This window comes from Setaria viridis, chromosome 8, assembly GCF_005286985.2.
Source record: "Setaria viridis chromosome 8, Setaria_viridis_v4.0, whole genome shotgun sequence".
NCBI lineage: Eukaryota > Viridiplantae > Streptophyta > Magnoliopsida > Poales > Poaceae > Setaria > Setaria viridis.
Genome location: NC_048270.2, coordinates 13,077,628 through 13,100,555, shown reverse-complemented (window position 1 = coordinate 13,100,555; position 22,928 = coordinate 13,077,628). Strand labels below are relative to the sequence as shown.

Sequence of the window (22,928 nt, the reverse complement as noted above, 5' to 3'; positions counted from 1 at the left end):
CCACCTCTGCCTCGCGCGGCGCGAAGCTCGTCGGTGAGCGCGGCGCGGGCGCGGCCGGCCTCGGCGTCCCGCGCCCGGAGCTCGGCCTCGGTGTCCCGCGCCCGGAGCAGGTGCTGCTGCTCATCGGCGTGCGCCGCGAGGGTGGCGGCATTCCTGGCCGCGCTGGCCGGGTCCCTGGCGTACCGCCGCTTGAGGTCCCTGGCGAGTTGATGGAGAGAGAGGGGATAGGAGAGAGAGAGGAGGGAAAGGAGGAGGGAGTCATTAATAAGGGCAAATCAGTCATTATTTGATGAGGACTAAATTTTAGCCCATGGATCCAAACACGCTAGCAAAACTAAATTTTAGGAGCTAAATTTTACGAGCTAAATTTTAGTCCATGAATTTTAGATCCAAACACCACCTAAATGGGACTAAAGGTCCAGAAGGACAACTCGTGCTTCTCATTATTGCCTCATTTCCCACCCCTCCCGAACCCTCCGCGCATTTATTAGGGATATTTTGAGTTTTATTCATCTGCTTCGATGTCCTTGGATCCAACTGGATAGGATAGGCATTAACAATACCTAAATGTGCCTACCACCAACCTTACTGCATTCCGACGATGGCGACGCGGCCACGCGTTTCGGCGGCCCCTCACCCCCGTCCCCCAGCAATCGTTGTCGGCACCTCCGCGGCGGCGTATCTGAGTGAGTAGTGCAGCGGTGGTCAACAGGCGACTGCAGATCCAAATCCAGCAGCTGATGGCGACGGGTCCCCTCCAAAGCAACCGCAGCTCGTTCCCATCCGCCGAAATTGTCCACGTGGCGGTGGACGTCCTCTCCGCAGTAGAGCTTCCGGTTTGAAGGTTTTGGTGGGGGAGCGGCCGGTGCCCTCAACCTCCACGCATTGCAGTGCTGCTGCTGTGGAGGACTGAAGGTGGGGGCGCGCGACTCGCAACTCTGTTGTTCAGTCTAGAAAAGTTCAGGAATTCCAGTGACAACTGACAAGCAAACGAGTTTCGGTGTTAACAAGAAATAGGATATTTTTGAAGTTTCTGAATTTCATGTGTTTGCCTATGGATATTTGAGAATTGAGAATGAGTTTGTGCTTGCAGGAAACAAGCAGAGGAATGTGCCAAGGGAGCTCCCAAATCAAATAAGGGTAATTATTTGAAGATATATGTGTTTGTTCAATTATGATCGCATCATTGTTACTGTCATGTCATATGTATGTATTGTATATTCAGAACCCTCAGCCAAACCAGTAAGGTTTCAAATATTTGTTATTGATCTAGGCCACTGCACAAATCATATTCAGAATCAGCTAAGCATCTTATTGTTTGAGAAGTATTTGCTACTTGTTTTACACAAATATACTCCCATTTTATCCATGTGACTGAAAACTGCTGGGGCAATGGCATGATTCAGGCATGTACCACGAGGCCTTCGATGCAGCCGGAAGCTTGGAGTACATGGGTATGTTACGGATTGACAAGTCTTTTTTCACTTCAGCAATTTGCTTTCCGGGAAAGAAGTTTAAAATTTCTGAACTGAAGGTCATACAAGTTTTTTTTCCCTCGGTCCAACAATTTGGACTGTTGAACTAAATGATTCGACAACACTGACTACTTCTTGCTATAGTAAAAATTATCAATCTTTAGTGAGCATGAACTTAAAAAGTAGCATAGATGAAGTATTTTCAGTGATACTAGCAACCATACATTACTGTGAAGTTCACTTTTCATTTAATGGAGAAGTGAAGCAAGAAGCTTGTTTCTCTTAATGTGTGTGAAACTTATTCTGTTTCATCTGGAATCTAGTTGACATAATTGTTGATGTATTTCACAGTTCTGCTGCTAGGACTCAACTTGAGCGAACCTGAACACAATAGGAGCAAGATGGAATATCCTTGCTGCCTTTTTAGATGCACAGGTTGTTGCTACACTTTGGTTCAATAATTATGAAGTGAAGTAGTAATATTAGCAATCAGTAGTTGTAATACCAAAGGAGAAATTTTCAAACCGTATATATATTTCTAAACCATCTCCCCAGTAGCAATTTCTTTTTTTTTTTGGAGAAGTAGTTTTAAATAGTGTACAAGTAATTTCCAGATGATAATATTCACTATTGCAGAAGTAATTTCTAGAAGTAATGATTGGAGTATTCTTTCAATATTACATTCACCTGCTGCTCGATTTGTTTGGCTTTTGCCACATGGTCAATGTGAAAATTACTTCTTTTATGTCCAATTCACTGCATGTGTTGAGCTGATGCTGTCTCGTTCAGAGTTACTTCTTCTGCACGGTCATTGCGAAAATACTTCAATGGATATTGCTTCTTCCTGTTTTGAAAATTACTTCCACCTGCGGTAGGATGCTGTGTGGAGGGCAACATCCACGCCTGCGGTAGGGCATGGTACGACGCATCAGTGACCAGTTGGAAATTGATGGTGCTCCACTGAATTTGCAAGCATACAAGATGGTTTTTTTTATAAGGAGCATATAAGATGGTTGATTGGCTAGATGATACTTCTATTGCCGATCATCTTGTTTGTTGTAGTAGGATGTTCGTGTTCAATTAAATGCCAAAACATACACGGCACAGTTAAGTATATCAAATAATTACTCCTGCGTTAATTCGAATGATAGTTGATCCCTTTTCATAGTTTCCATTGTGTAACTGCGAGTATGATAGTTGAAATCCAACAAGAAATGCATGCCTGGGATTTCTCCATTATTTAATTAGGGGATAGTATTTCTGTATTAACCAGAAGTAAAAACAAAACAACTTTTTATTCTTTTCTGAGATAATTAGGGGAAATTATTTCTCTGTTGTCTTATCATTACCCTTTTGAGATGACTGGGAGTAATTATCCATGAGAATGGAATTTATAAATTACCAAGAAGTAATATTTGATAAGATAATTACTTGTACTGCAAATGATATTTCTATACACTGGTAGAAAACGGACCTTTAGTCCCGGTTAGTAGGAGTCAAATCTCCCGAAAAGCCATCCGAGATTAAATGTTTGAGACAAAATGGCGGGGGGGGGGGGGGGGGTCCTTTAGGACTAAAGACCCCCTTTAGTCTCGGTTGGTGTCACCGCTCTGCTTCCTCCGCTCGTCCCGCTCCGCTTCCCCCGCACCCCGCCGGCCCAACCTCCAACCGTCCTGCTCCGCTTTCCCCAGGCGCCACCTCCGCCTCCCCTGTTCGGCCTCGGCCTCCGCCGCCGCCTCCCCCACGCACCGCCTCCAACCCGCCGCCGCCCCGAGCCGCTGCCTCGGCTCCCCCACGCACCGCCCTACCCCGCGGCCACCTCAGCTCTGCGCACCCAGGCGCTCGCCTGCGTGGGAAGAAGAGAGGATAAGGAAGGAGAGGATAAGGAAGAAAGAGGGAGGGAGGAGAGGATAAGGAGAAGGAGGGAGGAAGGAGAGTACCTGTGCGCTGTGTGGAGGATGACCCTATACTGCCGATTTATTTTCTGAGAGAGAGATCGAGGAGGTGGAGGGGTGGGGGGAGGGGATGGCTCTTTTCTCCCGGTTGGAAACACCAACCGGGACTAAAAGCCCCCCTTTAGTCCCGGTTGGTGTTTCCAGCTGGGACTAATGTTTTAGTCTCGGTTGGTGTTTCCAACCGGGAGAAAAGGCCCCTCAGAGCCACTAGCCTTTGCAACCAGGACTAAAGGGGCTCTTTAGTCCCGGTTGGTGATCCCTCCACCAGTGCCTGAGTTTTAGTCCCGGTTGGTGAACCTTTAGTCACAGGCCAAATATAAATCAGGATAAAAAGGGATGAATGGAAGGTCAGTTCTCCACCAGTGATAGTACGAGAAGTAAAACTCTCAACAAGAAATGTCCTTTTGGGGGTTAACTTCATATTTTGGAACCACGTTCCAATTTTGGAAATTATCTTGGGGATAACACTGCCGAGATTTCGTGAGGGGAACAATTTTTTTGTGAGTTAAAAACAAACTCTCGTGAAATTAATATTTTTCATGAAGGTGATGCAAATCCCGCCACGAAAACTCATTTTCATGAGGGTGATTCACACACCGCCTCGAAAATTGTAATTTTCGTGATGGTGTTGGATAACCCGCCATGAAATATACTCATTAACATGAGAGTTATTGTAAACTCTCATGAAAAATGTTGTGCACGTGCCACCGCTCCTCGTTTTGGTGGAAAAAGTTTGCATTCGCGCCACAGCCCGCGCTTTGTTCAGCATTCGCGCCCAGGAAGAAAAGGGCCCGCTCGGCCGCGCCATGATTTTTTTGGCTCAACATACAGCCTGAGACACCCCAAAAACCCTATCCTCCCCAACGCCAATCATCCACTCATCCGCATCCGCTTGAGCCCCGGAAAAAAATCACGCCCCCGCCACCCATGGCCGTAGCACCCCCGCCGTCGGCGGCCTAGCCGGGAGCCACGCCGTCCGCTCCGGCTACCGCCGCTGCCCTAGGTGGGAGCCCCTCCAGTTCTCTCAGGCCACTGCCGCCCTAGCTCCATCCCCTGCGCACCACCTCTCTCAGGCCGCCGCCGTCCTAGGTTCGTATTCAGGACACCGCCGCCTCTCTGGATGCCGCTGCTTCTCCGGACCTCTCCCTGCTGCCTCTCAAGCCGCTGCCGCCCTAGTCCCGAGTTCTGCCACCTCTCAGTCTGCTGGCACCCTGGATCCAGCCGTCATCCCTTAGGCCGGCCTCCGTCGGAGCTTTGAGGAGGAGAAGGCAGCAGCGACACCGAGCTAGGCTTGGGGGAGAACGCAGCAGTGACACACCGAGCCAAGCTTGGAGGAGACAGGTCCTGCCTTGCGCCGATCTGTGTTTCCTGCTTCTACTCGGAGTGAGGTAATAAAGCTTCATCTTTCCCCCCAATTTTTCTATGCTGTGGTCTACCCATATGAGGATGCCTGATGCATGTCACACTGTGTTGTCTAGTGTCAATTTTGCAAGATCTGATACTGAATGCAACATTTGCCTCACATCTGAACTTAAATGATGCTATGCTGTGTTCATTATCAATTTTGCATTGATCCATATATACTGAGAATCAAGTTTTCTGTTCTCGTACACAGAAAAAAGAATGGCGGAACATGAGTGGATGTACATTGGTTGGTCTCGTACACAGCCCCCCTCTAATGACTGGATAGACAACACCAATCGGTTTTTGGATCGTGCCTTCTCTATGCCTTATCTAGTTGAAGATGGCACCATTAAGTGTCCTTGCCCAGTATGTCGCAATTGTGTTAGGCACAACAGGTTAACGATAGAGATGCACTTGTGTAGAGTTGGCTTTAAGGAAGACTACAGAATATGGGCATCACATGGTGAGGTACTTGACAGTACCTATGTTGAAGGTGGACATGATGAGAATTTTGCTGAAACTGACCACATTGATGAAATGTTAGCTAGCCTAGTTGGTGAACATCCACTACTAATTGATGAGCAGCCACCTGCCTCTGCTCGAGCTTTTTATAGGATGGTACAAAACGTTGATCAATTAGTACATGAGAATACATCACACTCATCCCTATCTAGTATGGCACGCCTGCTAGCATTGAAAGCACAATATAACATGTCAATTGCACACTTTGAGGCAAACTTAGAATTAATCCATGAACTATTGCCTCCCAAATCTAGTTGCCCAAGGACTTCTATCAGTCAAAGAAGCTATTTGAGGGTCTTGGTATGGCATATGTCAAAATTGATGTTTGTTATAATAACTGCATGCTTTACTACAAAGATAATCAAAGCAAAGACAAGTGTGATGTTTGTGGTTTGTCTCTCTATGAAGAAGGTAATAGCCAAGTGCCACGTAAAGTGTTGCGGTACCTTCCCATCACAGATAGGCTGCAGAGGTTATATTTGCATAAGAATATGGCAAAGCTATTGCGGTCTCACAAGCCATGCACTTCTGGCAAAATGGTGCACCCTTGTGATGAAGAAGCACGATAAAAGTTTGACAAAGACTTTCCAGACTTTGCTAGTGACCCCAGAACTATGTGTCTTGCTTTTGCAACAGACGGTTTTACCCCCTTTGATTTCATGGCAGCACCTTACTCTTGTTGGCCAATGTTTGTTACACTTGGATGCAGTTGGAACATACTGTGATTGGAATCATTTGCATATATGCATGTATTGGAATTTATTTTATGTGTGTTGGATTGGCATTTGGATCATATGTGTGCATTTGGAATTTTGTTTGAGATGCTCTTGTTGGGTAATTTTCACGACGGTTTCGACTCTAAGGAAAACATGCTTTTGTGCTATTGGGTAATTTTCATGACGGTTTCGACTCTCAAGAAAATATACTTTTGTGATGCTCTGAACATATTTTTTGTGATGGTGTGCTCTTATGAAATACTATATTTCCTGTGGGTTATTGGAACACTCACGAAATTTATTTCATGACGGTGACTCTCACGAAATACCAAACTCTCACGAAATCCATTTCATGATGGTGACTCTCATGAAATACCAAACTCTCATGATATTCATTTCAAGACTATGACTCTCACGGAATACCACAATAAACCGTCATGAAAACACTGATGCAAACATGGTGGCAACATTGTTTTCATAAGGGTGGCCGTCACGGACTCTCGTCATGAAAATAATCGTGAACTCATGAAAATGGGATTTCCATGTGTCCATTGTTGTGAGAGTTGATGCGTGATGGTGTACCCTCACGCATTATTTTTGTGAGAGTAAAATCATATTTCGTGACGTGTTTTGCACTCTCACAAAATCTCTTGTTTTTGGTAGTGTAACTATAGGGATGTATGGATCCCCGGGCTAAACTTTAGCCCCTATCACATCGAATGTTTAGATACTAATTTGTAGTATTAAACATAGACTATTTACAAAACCTATTGCACAGATGGAGGCTAAATGGCAAGACGAATCTATTAAGCCTAATTAATTCATGATTTGACAATGTGCTGCTACAGTAACCATTTGCTAATGATGAATTAACTAGGCTTAATAGATTCGTCTCGTCGTTTAGCCTCCATCTGTGTAATTAGTTTTATAATTAACTTATATTTAGTCCTCCTAATTAGCCTTCGAATATTCGATGTGACACGGACTAAACTTTAGCTCTAGGATCAAACACCGCCTATCTCTCTGAAACATGCATGCATGCTAGCATTAACTGCGCTTGAAAAATCCATCTATCTCCTGCTGCAAGGGTGCGATTGCACGCATGCCGCTTGTCTACTTCTTGCGGTTCAATCATGATTTGCCCCTGTTGGCTGCTGCAGCTTCGACCAATCGGATCAACAAGACCATGAATAGGTCGCCTGGAAAATTGAACCAGAAGAAAAAAAATGAAAACTGGGGAAGGTACAGGTCTACATCCGGATCGTGAAGTAAGGGCATGTTTGGATACCTTTGGTAAATTTTAGTAGCTAAAAGTTGCTAAATTTTAGTCATGGCTGATTAGATTCGTAGGCTAAATATCATTTAATGAGGTGGAGAAAGACATGTTTGCCCTTAATGAATACTACCCATCCTTTCTCCCTCCTCCCTAGTTCACCCGCCAGCAAGGTCCTTGGTGCCAGCTTCCTGGGGCTTGGCGCCATTTCTTCCTGGCACCAAAGAACAAAATGACTTGCCACGGTGCTGGCAGCTATTTTTTTTCAAACCAAAAAATGTTCAATAGTCCACAAATTTCATTGTTACAAAAAATAGAGCTACCAAGGGCCTATTGAACAATCATCAGCTATCCAATCCCGAAACTGGTTCATGCTTTGATCTTCATCTCCGTGTTGGGTAGTACCTTCATTTGCTTGAGACAACGATCCTTCCGAAGGTGCGGCATAGTTTTCTTCATGATCCGCACTCTCAAAATCAACATCAGCAATAGCACTCTCTCTAATGAAGTTATGAATTGCCATGCAAGCGATAATTATTTGGCTTTGCTTTGCCATTGGATAAGCCGGTAAATCACGCAAAATATGCCATTTGTTCTTCAAAACTTCAAAAGATCTCTCGACATTTCTTAGTGATGAATGTGCATAATTGAATTGCTCCTTTTTACCTCTTAGAAGTGGTCCGGCTCGAAAATCTGGGAGATGATATTTTGTACCCTTAAATGGTGAAAGATAACCTGGTCGGTTTGGGTACCCAGAGTTCACAAGATAAAACTTTCCTGCACATCCATAGTACCCGTATTACTTTCATGCAAAAGATTTGTAGTATGTGAAGGATTGTATCATAGAAGAGGTAAGTACCTTCATGTGGATGTGGAAATTTGTCGCCATACTTGTTCAATGCATCTTTGAAGACTCTCATGTCATGAACCGACCCAGGCCATCTCGCAATGATAAAAGTAAATCTCATGTCGAAGTCACATATGGCTAACACATTCTGGCTGGTGTACCCTTGTCGTCCCGTATGTTGGACAACCTTGTCAGTTGGTACAACAACAGGCACGTGTGTCCGATCTATTGCTCAAATACAATTATCAAAGTATGGAGAGAACCGTGGAGATTTCAACCTCTGATGCAAAGTACTAAATGTAGGGTCTACTAGTCTAATGACATCCCCTACAAGCTTGGAAATACTACGCAGTACTTTATCAAACTTCCTACTACATGTCTCAGTTGACCTAACAAAACAATCTTCTGCTTGTCTCATGCTTTGAGAGGCACCACAAATCCATAGAACCATAGCTAAAGACTCTACTGATGTCATTTTCCTCGTAGATTTTAATCCATAAGATTGGACAAGGAGATTATGAAGCCTATCAAACACATTCTTTAGATACTGAAATTGCTCCATTACTTGTTCTACCTAAAGCTGATTGTTTCATGGCCATATTGTAGAATTCATATAGTTTCTTGCATTGTGTCCATCTGTTTCTGAATTGTTTGGGTTCATGGTTGAGGTTAGTCCTTTTCCTGAATTTTTTTAGCTATTTCCTTGTAACCTCTAGTATTCATCATCCCACCTAGTGCATTCCCTAGCCGCATTTGCTCCACAACTAATTCAAAAAAATACCTGTGTTTTTTTCACTCCAACTTGCTTTGTCATACTTGTTCTAACACAAAATACAAACATAAATATTCTAACACAACAAGTCTAACACACTAGTCTAATAATTTTTCACATTACTTTGCTAAGATAAATAGCACAGGACGCTTACAGAATTTTCATCCTTAGCTTCGTCCAGTTCTTCATCATCCCCCATGTTCATGAACAATGGAAAGGCGGCAGAGGATGTGCCTCATCCCATACCAGTGCCGGGACCCAACCTCCCCCGAACTGGTTGCCGGATGGGAGGACTACCACCTGCAATGTACAGTTCACATTTTCAGCTATGAACTCGAAATGCTATGAAGAAACCTTGATGTTAGTTTTGATGGTTTGAAACTGATGATCCAATACTATACCTTGCTGGTGCATACAACTTGAAAGGCTAACAGAGTGTAAGTGATGTCCTTCAATCAGTACCAGTAATGATAAATCACATTGTACCCTCTAAACTAGTCCCTAATCGAGCTCATCCACCAAGATCAAGCAAATCAACATAAAGAAGAGGTAAACTTGTGGGCGGAGAATGTGAAACAGTAGCACTCCTTCCACGGCCATGGCGATGACCACGTGCAGCAACACTCCTTCCCCGCGATGTAAACACCACCATCGCTCTGTCAGGGAGATTGAAACGAGCCGAGTCTACCACCATATCCACGTCCTCTTCCATGCTCCAGAAAATCAGAGTACTCATCGAGGAAGGGGAATGACTCATCTTGGGAGTTGAGGTCAAGATCCTGTATGTTAACCCTCCGAACCGAGAGAGATGGAGCCGCCCGAGCGCACGACGGGCCTTGGGACAGGATCTCCAACTCGTCTAGGTTGGGGATGGCAGCAGGATTAGGGAAAGGAGGGGCTGCCAAGGATGAAGCACCCTACGATAACCAATCACGGTATCCGTCCATCTGCTCGGGGCGGCTGCGGTGGGGATGGGGCAGGGGGTGGTGGCGGCGGCGATGGGTATGGTGCAGGGGGCGTTGGCGGCTGCGGTGGGGATGGGGCTGGGATGTTGGCGGCGGCTACAGAAATGGAGTAGGGATAGGTGCCGGTGGGGATGGGGATGGGGATGGAGCAGAGGCTGTTGGCAGCGGTGATAGGGATGGATCCGGGGCTTGCGGCGACGAGGATGGCGGATCCGGGGGGGTGGCGGCGCAGCAATGCTTGACCAAGCAGCGATGGGGATGGATCCAGGAATTACGGCGGTGGGGAAGGCAGAGGAATCGCCGGCGGCGGGGATGGCGTAGGGGAGCATGCGGTGAATGGGGTGGGAGCAACTACCGGCGATGGGGATGGCCCTGAAGGAGCCATCGGCGGCGGATGCGCAGTGTCGAGCGGAGGGGAGGGGATGGGGCTGCGGGTGCGAGTGCGGGGGGGGGGGGGGGGTGGAGGGGTCCAGACAGTCAATAATGAGGGGCAAAGGGTGTCCACCCCGAAGTTTAGCAAGATTTAGCAACCAAAAAGTTGCTTATGGGCTAAAGTTTAGCAAGGGTCCAGACAGTCAATAATGAGGGGCAAAGGGTGTCCACCCCGAAGTTTAGCAAGATTTAGCAACCAAAAAGTTGCTTATGGGCTAAAGTTTAGCAAGGGTCCAGACAGTCAATAATGAGGGGCAAAGGGTGTCCACCCCGAAGTTTAGCAAGATTTAGCAACCAAAAAGTTGCTTATGGGCTAAAGTTTAGCAAGGGTGTTTGGCAAATTTGAGACTAAATGTTGCTAAACTTTAGTTGCTAAAGTTTAGCAAGATCGAACCGAACACCCCCCTAAATAAGAAAATTGAACACATACATACGGATATGTATAGATGCCTCAACTACTAGCTTTTCTCCCGTTCATCTCATGCCATGCAATCGAATGGGGATGGCAGAAACGGAGTTGAAGCGGATACATCTCTCTGCCACGGAATCACCGTTTATTGATGCAAACTAGATCAATGGGTCTTTCACATTAAAACGGATGGGCAACTTGGATTGACAGATGATTTTTACTACCTTCGATGAAAAGAGAGTAGGTAAGCTGCCAATATGGAGCTCCCCGGAGGTGTGGCAGATGCGCCGCCGCCGTCGATGCCCACGAATCCCTCGTCACAAACATATCCAGCGGAAGGATTAAATTGGATACAGCTCAGTCCCGCGGAATCATCGTGTAACGGTGCGCACATTAAAACAGATGCCCAAGACAGCTGGTGTTCGATTTTTACTGCTCGGGGACCAAACGGAGTAATTCAGCTGCTGCTCGCCGGAGCTCCGGCCGACTATTCAACGCGTTGCGCGCCAAATAGACTGTGTGTGTGTGTGTGTGTGTTTCTTTTTTCTCCTGTACCTCCATTATTTTTGCTTTCACAATTTTTGTTTCCACCGCACCCCACACAACACCATTCGCATAAGATCAGCACGCGATGGGAATGTGGTTGCGAATGTATTATTTCCTTTCTCCTCCACAACCCAGTTACTACTACCCGGTAGAAGTCTCTCGAGCTCCACTGCAATGTTACTTGCAGTCGTGGAACCTTCGATAACCTTCACCACGGCAGCCTTCGACTCTGGTTGCGCTTTCAATTTACCATTATGCGGTATGTAATAAAAACCCAGACCATCTACAGCGTATCCACACAACATAGCTGATTGCTTTGCCGCTTTAGCTTGCGGGCAGGCCTTAGTGACATGCGTATCAGTAACACATAGGTCGCAGCTAATTTGAGTGGTACATTCTGTATGAACATGACCCTTGGTAAGACAACGGTAACAATATGGTTTGTTTTTACCTCCAGTTCTAGCAGCCCCATGGGCTGATGATTCACTTTCTCGTTGCACATCCTTGCCTTTGAGACTCTCGTCCTTGCCATCAGTCTTCTCTGTTGATGCCAAATCAGTGGCAGCATCTGTTGTCGGTTGATGGACAGAAGCATCAATTTCCATCTTGTCGGTGAAAGACTGCTGCTCCTTCTCCTTCATGTGCTGTCCATGGCCCCTTCTTCCATGTGGCTGGCCGCGGCCTCCATAGCCCCTGCTAGTACCCCGCCCATGGTGGGAGGAGCCGTAGGAACCTTGGAAGAGCCGTCGCCGTTTCCATGAAAACCTTGGTAGCCAGCGCCACCATTGCGATACCCTTCATAGTTGTAGTTTTGGCCGTTGTAGTCGTAGTTGTAGCCGCCATAGCCACGACCACGTCTCCCTCCGCGGCGGCCGCGGCCACCATTATGCAGATGACCTCGTCCTCCATAGTCATCTCTCCCTCCATATCGTAGCCCTCGTCCAACCAGTTGTCCCTGACCGCCACCTCGAGGGAAGGATTGGCTCGGCCCTCCGCGTGCAGCACCTGCTGGTGCAGTCTCCTTCGCCATGCCTTGCTTATTGGCCGGTGGAGTTCTCACGAACTACTTCAGCATACGATCTCTGGCGTGGAGCAGGCGGCGCTTGGCGAGGAGCGGGATATGATGCACTTGACTGCGATTAGGGTTCCAGGGCCGGTTTAGCGTTTAGGGGTCTCGTCCAGGGCCGGTTTAACGTTTAGAGTTGAGGGCCAGAGATTTGGGAGGCTCGGACGAAAGTAATGTTACTAATAAATATTTAAATATATCTAAAAGCAATATTCATATTAAATTATTTATACATATTATTTTAAAATTTTCTTCTAACATTCCTCGATGCAAAGTCACTTATGATAGGGTTGATGTCAATCTCATCCAACAATTTCTTCTCGATGCATAATGTTGTCAAACCATTTAACCTCTCCTGAATCATTGTTGATCACAAATAGTTCTTCAATAACTTCAACTTTGCAGTCACAGGCACAATAAATAAGAGTCGATAAACAATGGAGATATTAGGATAGCAATTCACATCACTACCAGAAACAGTAAATTTGCCGAGTGCCCCAGGCACTTGGCGAAGGCCCAAAAACACTCGGCAAAGCGTTTGCCGAGTGTAACACCCGACGAACAAGACTCGACGAACTTTTCCTCGGCAAACAGTGGATTTGCCAAGTGTCATACGTCGGGCACTCGGCAAAGCCCCGCCGAGTTCCAAAAAACACTCGGCAAACATATTTTTTGAAAAAATAAAAAAAAACAAAAACGCCGGCCGTCGCCACCACCGGCCTCCACCACCTTCACCACTGCCGGCTACCACCACCGGCCTCCACCACCGCCACCACTGCCACCCGCCACCACGCCGCCTCGCCACGGCCGCCGCCCACCACATCCGCCGGGGAGAAGGGGAGGGGCGGGCTGCGCCGTCGCCGAGGAGAAGGGGAGGGGGTGCCCGGCCACCCACCGCCACCTGTTGCCGAGGAGAAGGGGAGGGGGCGACCGGCCGCCGCCGGATCCAGCCACGAGGGGAGGGGATCCGGCCGGGAGGGGAGGAGCCGCCACCGAATCTGGCCTGGAGGGGAGGTGCTGTTGCCGCATCCGGCCACCACCTCCACCACCACACCCGCCGGCCACCACATTCGGATCCGAGGAGAGGAGGGGCGGACGGCGGCCGCATCCAGCTGGATCCAGGGAGAGGGGCGGGGCGGCAGCCAGAGACGCTGCCGGAGAGGGGCCGCCGCGCAAGAGAGGGGCGGGGCAGAGAGAGGTAAGAGGGGAGAGGAGGGGGAGGGTTGCCGGTAAGGGAAGAGGGAGGGAGGGGCCAGCGGGGGCCTGGGGTGGGGGGCGCCGGCGGGCGGGTGTGGGAGAGGAGGGGTGTGGGAGGAGAAGGGGTGCGGGAGGAGGGGTGCGGGCCGGGCGCCCAGGAGAAGGGGAAGAGTGGAGGAGTGGAGTGGCAGCCGGTCGCGGGATTTTATGGGGCGAGGCGCGGGATTTTTTTTTCTTTGCTGAGTGTCTTGAGCGTAACACTCGGCAACAAATTTGTTTGCCGAGTGTCGACACTCGGTAAAGATTTTTTCACTTCTTTTCATTTTTCCTTCTTTTTCATAACAGTTTCTACTCATATTATTTGATTATATTATGCGGTTTTAGGTCAAATTCACTAAACAATATATATTTGATTGTTCTACTTATATCATTTCATTATTTTATGCGGTTATAGTTCAAATTCAATTTATATCAATTAAAGTTCTATAATTTCACTTAATACATTAAACTTATCTAACGGTTCCAAAAAATTACAAAAATTTCACATGAAACAATATATGTTATCTACTGCCTATACAAAAGGTTTTGTAGTCAAAACAAAACTCGACCGTCACTCTAACTCCAATTCTTACCGAATCCTTCTCAACGCTACTATTCTTCTTCTGAGATGCTTCAGTTTGTAAACATCATACGTGATGAAATGTGCGAAACCTTCTCAATTTTTTTCCACAGCCTCCACATATGATATCATCACATCATGACAAATCTCATGATTTTCAAACTTCGCTTGCTTTTTTACAATTTAAAAATCATTCGGCCACACATTCGTAGTCGTGTTTCCTGAACAAAATGTTCGAAATTCTTTTCATTTCATGGGTCATGTCTCAAATTTGGCTAAATAACATGAATATCATTTTTCTACTCATTTTATTCTATAATTTGAATCACTTGCAGTTCAAATTTGACTTATACCAAAAATTTCCTTGAAATGCAATTAATTAAATAAATATAGCAAATAAATCCAAAAATATACCAAATTTTAACATGGAGTACCACATGTTGTATGTGGGGAGTAGAAAAAATTTCAAGCTCAAAAGAGGAAAAAAACTTATTTTTTTGCCGAGTGTCAAAAAAAACACTCGGCAAACCCCCTCTTCGCCGAGTGTTTTCTTTTTGACACTCGGCAAAGAGGGGGGTTTGCCGAGTGTTTTTTTTTGACACTCGGCAAAGCCTTGATTTGCTGAGTATTTTTTCTTTGCTTAGTGTTTTTAGCTTGGCACTCGGCAAAGAGCTTGTTTGCCGAGTGGTCGAAAAAAACAGTCGGCAAAAAAAAAACACTCGGCAAATTTACGGTTCCGATAGTGCATCTCTGACATGCTCGAAAATCTCCATAGCAGACATTACACCATCTGGCAAAGTGAATTTCATAATCTTTAATTAAAAAATAAGATCATATACCTCAACATCACATGAACCATCAAAAGAAAAAATTTCTGCAAATTTAGTGCACATTCTTCAAGTTCATTATCATTTAATGACTTCAAAATGCTTGAGCTCAATAAAAATCCGAATATATCTTCAAACACCATGAGTTCTTCAAATCTGTTTTTCAAAGAAGTGATCTCCATATCAACCAAAATAAAAAAATATTTAACTTCAAAAGTCTTCTCAGCTTCAAGAATTTCTTGTTAGCAATTACTTTCATGAAATTGTTTCTTCCTCGTAGCACGACGTTTTTCTAGAAAAGATGCCTCTACACCCATTTGTGTTGCAATATCTTTGGCGATGATCAGACTAGAAGAAAACCTCTCATTTCTGTAATTCTCAAAGTATCGTATTATACTTTGTATTTGCTTCAGAGTAGAGTCAATACACATGGCTGACGATTGCAACTTCTTGCTCACTTTATTTACAAAAAATAAAATATCATGCCAGATAACCATACCAAGTAAAAAGTCAAAGCTGCCAAGTGCATCAAATAAATTTTTGCATCACTTTTATCCTTAGGTTCAATGTCAGAAGCATGACATAACTCAAACCAAGCAGATCTTAACTCAGTAGCTTGATATCTTATTGTTGTAACACTTTTGATTCGACTCTTCCAATGAGTATTGAACAATAATTTCACAATTAAACTAGGAAAATATTTAAGCAAAACATTCCACCTTTTCGTAGAACCAGCAAATAATACATATATGCGTTGAACAATTCCAAGAAATGAAACAACTTTCCCACAAGATTTTGCCATATCACAAAGAGTAAGATTTAGACTATGGCATGCACATGGCATATACAATGCTCTTGGATTGATATCAATTAACCGTTTTTTACCCCTTGGTGTTTTCCTTTCATACTAGAGCCATTGTCATAGCCTTGACCCCTTATGTCACTAATATTTAGGCCAAAAGACTCCATAGGTTCAAGCAATATATTAAAAAGCCCCAAACCATATATGTCATCCACCTTCAACCCAAAAAAATACTATTCAATTTTTATCTTGCCATCAGACAAATTAACACATCGAACTAATAAAGTTATTCGTTCTTGATGACTAACATTAGGGTTACAATCTAGGATAATGGAGAAATACTTGGCCTCTTTAACAACCTTTATGATATAACTTGTGATATCAGAAGCCAAAAGAGATATCAACTCATTCTGAATTTTATGACTGAGATAATAATAATGAATTTCTTTGTTCTAAATACGTCTAAGGTGGTCTTGCATTACCAACTCAAATTCTGCAATCATCTCAGCACAACCTAAGAAATTATAAAGCTGCTTACTGCTTCCTCTAAAAGCCAAATTGTGTTTACCAAGAAATTTCACAATGGCTATTATTCTTAACAAAACTTGCCTCAACCGTTCTTTCTCCTTTGTGATTTGCTGTTGCAATTCTTTGCCAATTATTTCCTTTTTCTACAGTCTAGCTCTCAATTCATTCCAACTGTTCATTTTACTAATATGCTCGACACTATTTTCATGTTCTCTAAGCTTCTCACTGATATGCCTCCAATTTCTAAACCCATCACCTGCTAAGGAACTAGGACTCTTACTAGTGTTAGACTTGAAGATCTTACAGCAGAAACAAAAAACTTTATCAACATGCTTTGAAGAAACTAACCATTTTCTATCATGTACCTCTCCATTGCTTAATTTTCTAGAATAATGCATATGAAAAATGTCTTCAGGTAGCATCTAGAGGAAATTCGATATTTTCTTCTCTTATAGGCCCTTTCTCGACTAATATATCTCTTGATTTATTATCAAGATTATCCCAATTTCTTGGATCATAAATATCTGAAGTGTAAATTGGTTGCTTTTCAACACTAGCAGACTGTGCATGTGCACCTAATGAATTTACTATGTTCTCAGAGTCACTTACATTGTTATCATTGATATTGATGTTAACATTTTTTTCCTGATTCCCATTAGTTGGTTCATCTACCACAACTATTGCCAATTCATCTGGGTTCATCGAAGCACCTGTAATACTCTCAGGGCTCTGATTACTCTTGCAAAATTTATCCATAGCTCCTCTCTGTGATTCTATCAACTCATCCACACATCTTTTTCTTTTCCTTTTCTCGTTACATGATTCATATTTTCTAGACAACATGATATCCCACAGTGCTGAAATTATTATAAATACACAATAGTTATAAATCAGTTAAGATTAAATAACTTGTGATAGTGAATTAATAATTAATGGTATGAAGAATTAGGGAATTGACAATCGAATCACCTGATCACATAAGCAAATTGACGATCTCCTATCTGATCGCCACAAGACGAGAGTCCAGAGTCCCTACTGAGTAGTGAGTACTACCTACGCAAGTGCCAACCACAAGCAGCAAGCTGAGAATTGGCGACCAAGAGACTTGATCTCACGATCTTCACGACCTCATAGGATCGGCATGATAAAAGAGAGGAGAGCAATACCTTCGTCTCTAGTTCTGGAGGAAACCCTCGAGAAAAACTCACGATAAAAACCCCATCTCCGTTTAAGGGGACGCTACCCAATATAAATGCACGCAGGCACCTGAACTTTAGTCCGACTAAAACATAAATACGTGACCCTACTGGTTTAGTCACTTGGGTGGGGCCCCTAGGATTTGGGGGCCTGGGGCAGCCGCACAACCTGCCCCCCAGGGCCGGCCCTGATCTTGTCGAAGCGTACCCATTCGTGAGAAGAGGGTCACCAGACCTGGGGTGGGTCTAAACCACATACCAGGCCCGATAAGCACTTGTTACAACAGATACGGATGTCTATGTACCCGATGTAGTTATTTTTGCTGAAAACTTCTCCTCTCCATTAAGTTCAAATTTTTTTTGAATCAGCCAGCCGCTGGTCCTTGCCGGAGCTTGCTGGCGATAGGCAAAATGGAACCGGCTCATGAACCTCACCTCGCCACCCAGTATATCTCTTTTTTGAAGCGAACCGACAGGGGAGGCCCCTACCCTTTTTTATATATATAATAGAAGAGAAAAATGTATGGGTTAGATGGCCTAAATCCCAAAGAGAAAAGGGTTCATTAAAAGAGACTACTCAGCCAAAGATTGATCTCCGCACTCACTGAAGGTTTAGCTCTAAGAGAAATCTTTTTCATGTTCACCACAAAACTAAGCTTCCACCAAGGAAATGATAGCAATTGCCCATCAAAGACGATGCTATTTCGGTGGCACCATAGGGACCAACAGGCCACAATCACAATTTCTCTGAAGATATTTGAGCCAAAGCTCTCTCATTCTGGAGAGGTTGTAAAGTCATATCCCATTGGATGCCAAGGTAAATCCAGCATGCCTCACTGAATGGGCAACTGAAGAATAGGTGAACGACTGTTTCCTCTAGATTCTCCACACAAAGCACGCAATTGTAGCTGGCTAGATGCATATTTTTTCTTTTCAAAAGATTCCTGGTCTTGAGTCAATCTCAGAGTAGTAGCCAAAAGAAGAACTTATGTTTGCCCTGTGATTGTGATTTCCACATCCATTTGAACAAAGGAGAGGATGGCTTGCTTCCTTGTAGGCATCTACACGCTTTTTTGCTCGTGAATTCAGAAGAACCCCATATATACTGCCAGATGTCGTTGGCTTCAACATCCCTCGGTTGGGAGGAGAGATAGTCTCTAAGATCAATGAGCTGGGCATGAGCTTGCTGAGACAAAGGTAACCAGTACAAGGATCTATCACTGGGCATGTAATGTTTTAAAAGGGATATGTTTCCTTTCTTTGCAAATGAAAAGAGGGTATTTCCACTGGAGGACATTACCATTCAACAAGTCCTGAAAAAATATGATGGTGTCTCCTTTGTTAGCATTGCAGGTGGCCATCATGAAGAAGTTTTGTGACAACAACATAATATCCCTCCACCAGAAAGATCCAACATTCTTCCTTGAGTGGGGTGGAGCACCATTTTTATATAAACACTTCCATGTGAGACTGACCTAAGGAAGATCCACCTTGTTATAGAATTTATGAAGGAACTTCAGGAGAATAGCAGAATTGTGGGTTTTTATATTAATGATACCAAGGCCCTCCTCTTCCTTGCTTCTACAAGCAGTTTTCTAGGCAAGACAACCCCCCTTTTTTGTTAAATCCTCGCCATTCTAGAGGCAGTGTTTTTTGTATTTATCTATTTGATTAGTGACCTCAGCAGGCAGCTTCATGGAGCACAAGTAGAAACTTGGCATGGAGGAATATACTAAATTGACCAAGACAAGTCTCCTTGCATAGGAGAGCATTTTTGAAATTCCCATAAGATGCTTTTCCATTCTGTTCAGAATTGGCATAAATTCAGAAACAGCAGGCCTGGTTGTTCCAAGAGGAAATCCCAAGTAAGTAAATGACATTTGGCCAATTTGACAGCCAAGAGCTTCTGCCAGAAGAGCCATAGTATTCTCCTCTACATTGATAGGCACAATAAAGGATTTATTGTAATTAATTTTTAGACCAGTGGAGGAAGCAAAAGTGTCTAGGATGATCTTCAAGTTCTCTAGCTGGTTGACCTTAGCTGGTAAGATTAACAGGGTATCGTATGCATATTGAACAATAGGCTAAGAGGATGGGACATGACATTATGTTGGGCACCTTCATTAATGACAAACTGAAGCAAATCAGCAGCCTAGACAAATAGGAGAGGAGAGAGAGGATCTCCCTGTCTCACCCCCTTTTTGCAGTGAAAAGGTTTTCCAGGTACACCATTTAGCAGGATTGAGGAAGAGCCGGAACTAAGAATGCTCTCTATCCAGAAATTCCATTTAGCAGGGAACCCTTTATGCTTAAGGGTCCCTTTGGTTCAACTTTCAAAGTGTTGTGGCTTCCAAAAAAAAGCTGAAAGCCAACCAAAGGCACCAGCTTCCACCCAGGTGCTTTCAAGAAAACTGCTTTTGGACAGTACATTTTTAACAGCAGAGATGGAGTGGCTGTGGCCGGCTGTGGATCGGTGTTTTCATAAAATTTACCCACTACCACTGGTTATGTTATACCGGTTCACTTCTTTTTTTTCTCTTTCAACTACCCCATCTCCCTCACACCCGCCGGCGCTCCCCTACCCGGCGCCGCTCCTCCTCTCCCAGCGGCGGCACCCTCTCCGGGCCCCTCCTCCTCTCCCAGCGGCGGCTATCGTACATACATCTATGAGCCCACCAGAAGGTTTGGACAGATCCACATATGGGGCTAGATACCGAGACGTATCAAACATGGAAGCTACGATGCAGGATGCCGTAGTTTACATGGAGTCCAAGGGACTAGTCAAGGACAAAGAAACTACTCTTTCGAATCCGATTAGTACTCTTGTAAAACAACTGCCCTGTAACCCTGCTCCCCCAATATATAATGGCGGGCAAGGACCCCCTCAAAACAAGGACAATCAAATACGAGCAAGCTACACATAGGACGTAGGGTATTACGCGATCTAGCGGCCTGAACCTATCTAAATCGCGTGCCTACGTACACCATGGAGTTCCTAATTTTGGCAACACCCACCAACAAAAACTCTACCTCGGGTACTCCCTTGGTAGGTTGCCGGGTTTAAACACCGACAGCTAGCCCCTCCTCTCTCGGCGGCGACGCCCCTCCTCTCCATGCCCCTCCTCCTCTCCCGATCCAAAGGCCGCACGCCATGTCGATAGAGCTCAACAGCGCGCTGTCCTCACCGAGCTGGCCCCTGCCGCTCACCCTGATCCCCGCAACGGGGCCTGCGGATGCGCGCAGGGTGAGCAGGAGGATGGGGGTGAGGAGCAGGAGGAGGGGAGGGGAGGCCGACGACATTGGGTGTGCTAGGCGGAAGCTATTCAGGGGGCTCCACCGCGGCAATCTCGCCGGGGCACGCGCAAGCTCCACCACTGGGCCTAGGTGGGGCGCACGCGAGCTCTGCCCACCGGCAGCTGGCCGACCGCCCGCGGCTCTCCTCTGTTGGCCTAAGGAAGATGATGACGTGTGCAGGAAATATGATGACGTGTGTAAGAAGATGATGAGGAAGATGTATGGGAGATTGACATGTGGGTCATGGATGGCATGTGGGGCCTACTAACAGCAGTTTCTTCAAAAGCCACAGTTTTCCAACCAAAAGGCTTTCAGCTTCTCCATGGCTCACAGCAGCTTTTTCAGAAGTCACAGCTCAACCAAACACACCCTAAGGACCTATAGTATGGTTTGATGCTCTACCTTGTCAAAGGTTTTCTCAAAATCAAGCTTGAGGATGATAATTTCTTTCTTAGATTTATGGCATATGTGAAGAAACTGAAATGCCCAAGCTAGATAGTCTTGAATGGTCCTTCCCTTGATGAACCACTTGCAAAATCACTTTCTGCAGTCTGTTAGTCATAAGCCTAGTAAGAGACTTCAGGGAGTAATTTAGCAGAGAGATAGGTCTATAGTCATTAACTGTCTCAAGATTGTCCTTCTTGGGAATAAGTGCGATTAGACCACCATTGATGCTAGTAATGTCCAGATTACCAGAAGCAAAGTCATTGCAAAGTCTTAGGAAGGCATCTTTAATAATTGTCCAACATTTCTTAATAAAAACTCCATTAAAACCATCAGGGCTAGGTGCATGGTCTGGCGGCATGTTAGAAAGAACAACATTGATTTCATCCATAGAGAAAGAATTCCCCAAATCTTCAAGATCAGTGTTAGGTGTGGACTGTAGGAGATTTTCCAAATCATACTGTATGCCTGTGAACTTAGAAATTCCCAACCTTTCTTTGAATGCATTCCAAAGATCCCCGGCCTTTTGTGCATGATCAGTCAAACATGTGCCATCTTGCATGGTTAGACTGGAGATGTACTTCCTTCTATAGGAACATGTTGCCATAGCTTGAAACAACCATGTATTTTCATCACCAAATTTAACCCATCTTGATGTATTCCTTTGTTTCCAATATATCCTCTTCGCTTCTAGGAGCTTACACAAATGAGACTTGACAGCCCTACGAAAATTACTTTCCAAGGAGTTGAGGGCTCTCTAATCCTCCAGACCATCCATCATGGCTAGGACAAAGTTACAATTGTGGATGAGTTTTGACAACTTAGAAAGCTCCTTACTCCATTTTCTGAGGCATGTTCTCACCTACTTAAATTTGCTATTAAGAGTTTTGGCAGCATTGGCATGGTATGGTGTTGTATTCCAATGAAGGTCCACAACAGACAGAAAGTCACTAAACTATGTCCAATAATTCTCAAATCTGAATAAGTTCGACTTCGGAATGTAAGTGCCAACATTGATAACATATGGACAGTGATCAGATATAGGACATCCTAAAGCCTTAATAGAAGTGGAGGGGAAGGATAAAGTCCATTCAGATGATGTAAAAACCCAATCCAATTTCTCTAGGAGGGGGTCATCTTGCATATTGCTCCAAGTGTAACTTCTCCCTTGGAAAGGAATATCTACCAGATTCAGGTGCTGGATTAAATCATTGAAGAGCAACATGTCACTCACATTGGCCCCCGGCTTGTTTCTATTCTCAGGTGCTCTGAACAGATTGAAGTCTCATGCAAGGATCCAATTCTCATATTCTGACGTGTCAAGATGGTATAGCCAGAAGATGAATGCAGCTTTGTCCATAGGATTTGATGGGCCATATATATTCGACAGATAGAAGGAGACCCCTAACAAACAGGAAACAAACTTGATAGTCACAGTATAAGAGTTGGTGATCACAGGGGTGCTCGAGTAAAGAGAAGAGTTCCAAATGACAATAAGCCCACCAGAGGCTCCAACTGATGGAGGGAATTCAAAGTGATTCAAGTGCCTGGGGCAAAATTTTCTCAGATAAGCAGCATCAAAGATTTCATGTTTGGTTTCTTGCGAACATATAATAGATGAGACACTCTGTGATATCTT

General features: G+C 44.8%; 1 long non-coding RNA gene across 2 annotated transcripts; it reads left to right on the top strand.

The window, feature by feature from the left end:
• Positions 1-333: 333 nt before the first annotated feature.
• LOC117866873 (uncharacterized) lies at positions 334-2,640 on the top strand. 2 transcript variants are annotated; one of them, XR_011898936.1, is made up of 5 exons: positions 334-915; positions 1,094-1,140; positions 1,407-1,454; positions 1,827-1,910; positions 2,351-2,640. It is a non-coding gene; the product is annotated as an uncharacterized lncRNA (long non-coding RNA). The 2 variants fall into 2 exon arrangements; XR_004643027.2 differs by having other exon boundaries at positions 339-915; positions 1,827-2,640.
• The last annotated feature ends 20,288 nt before the right edge of the window (positions 2,641-22,928 follow it).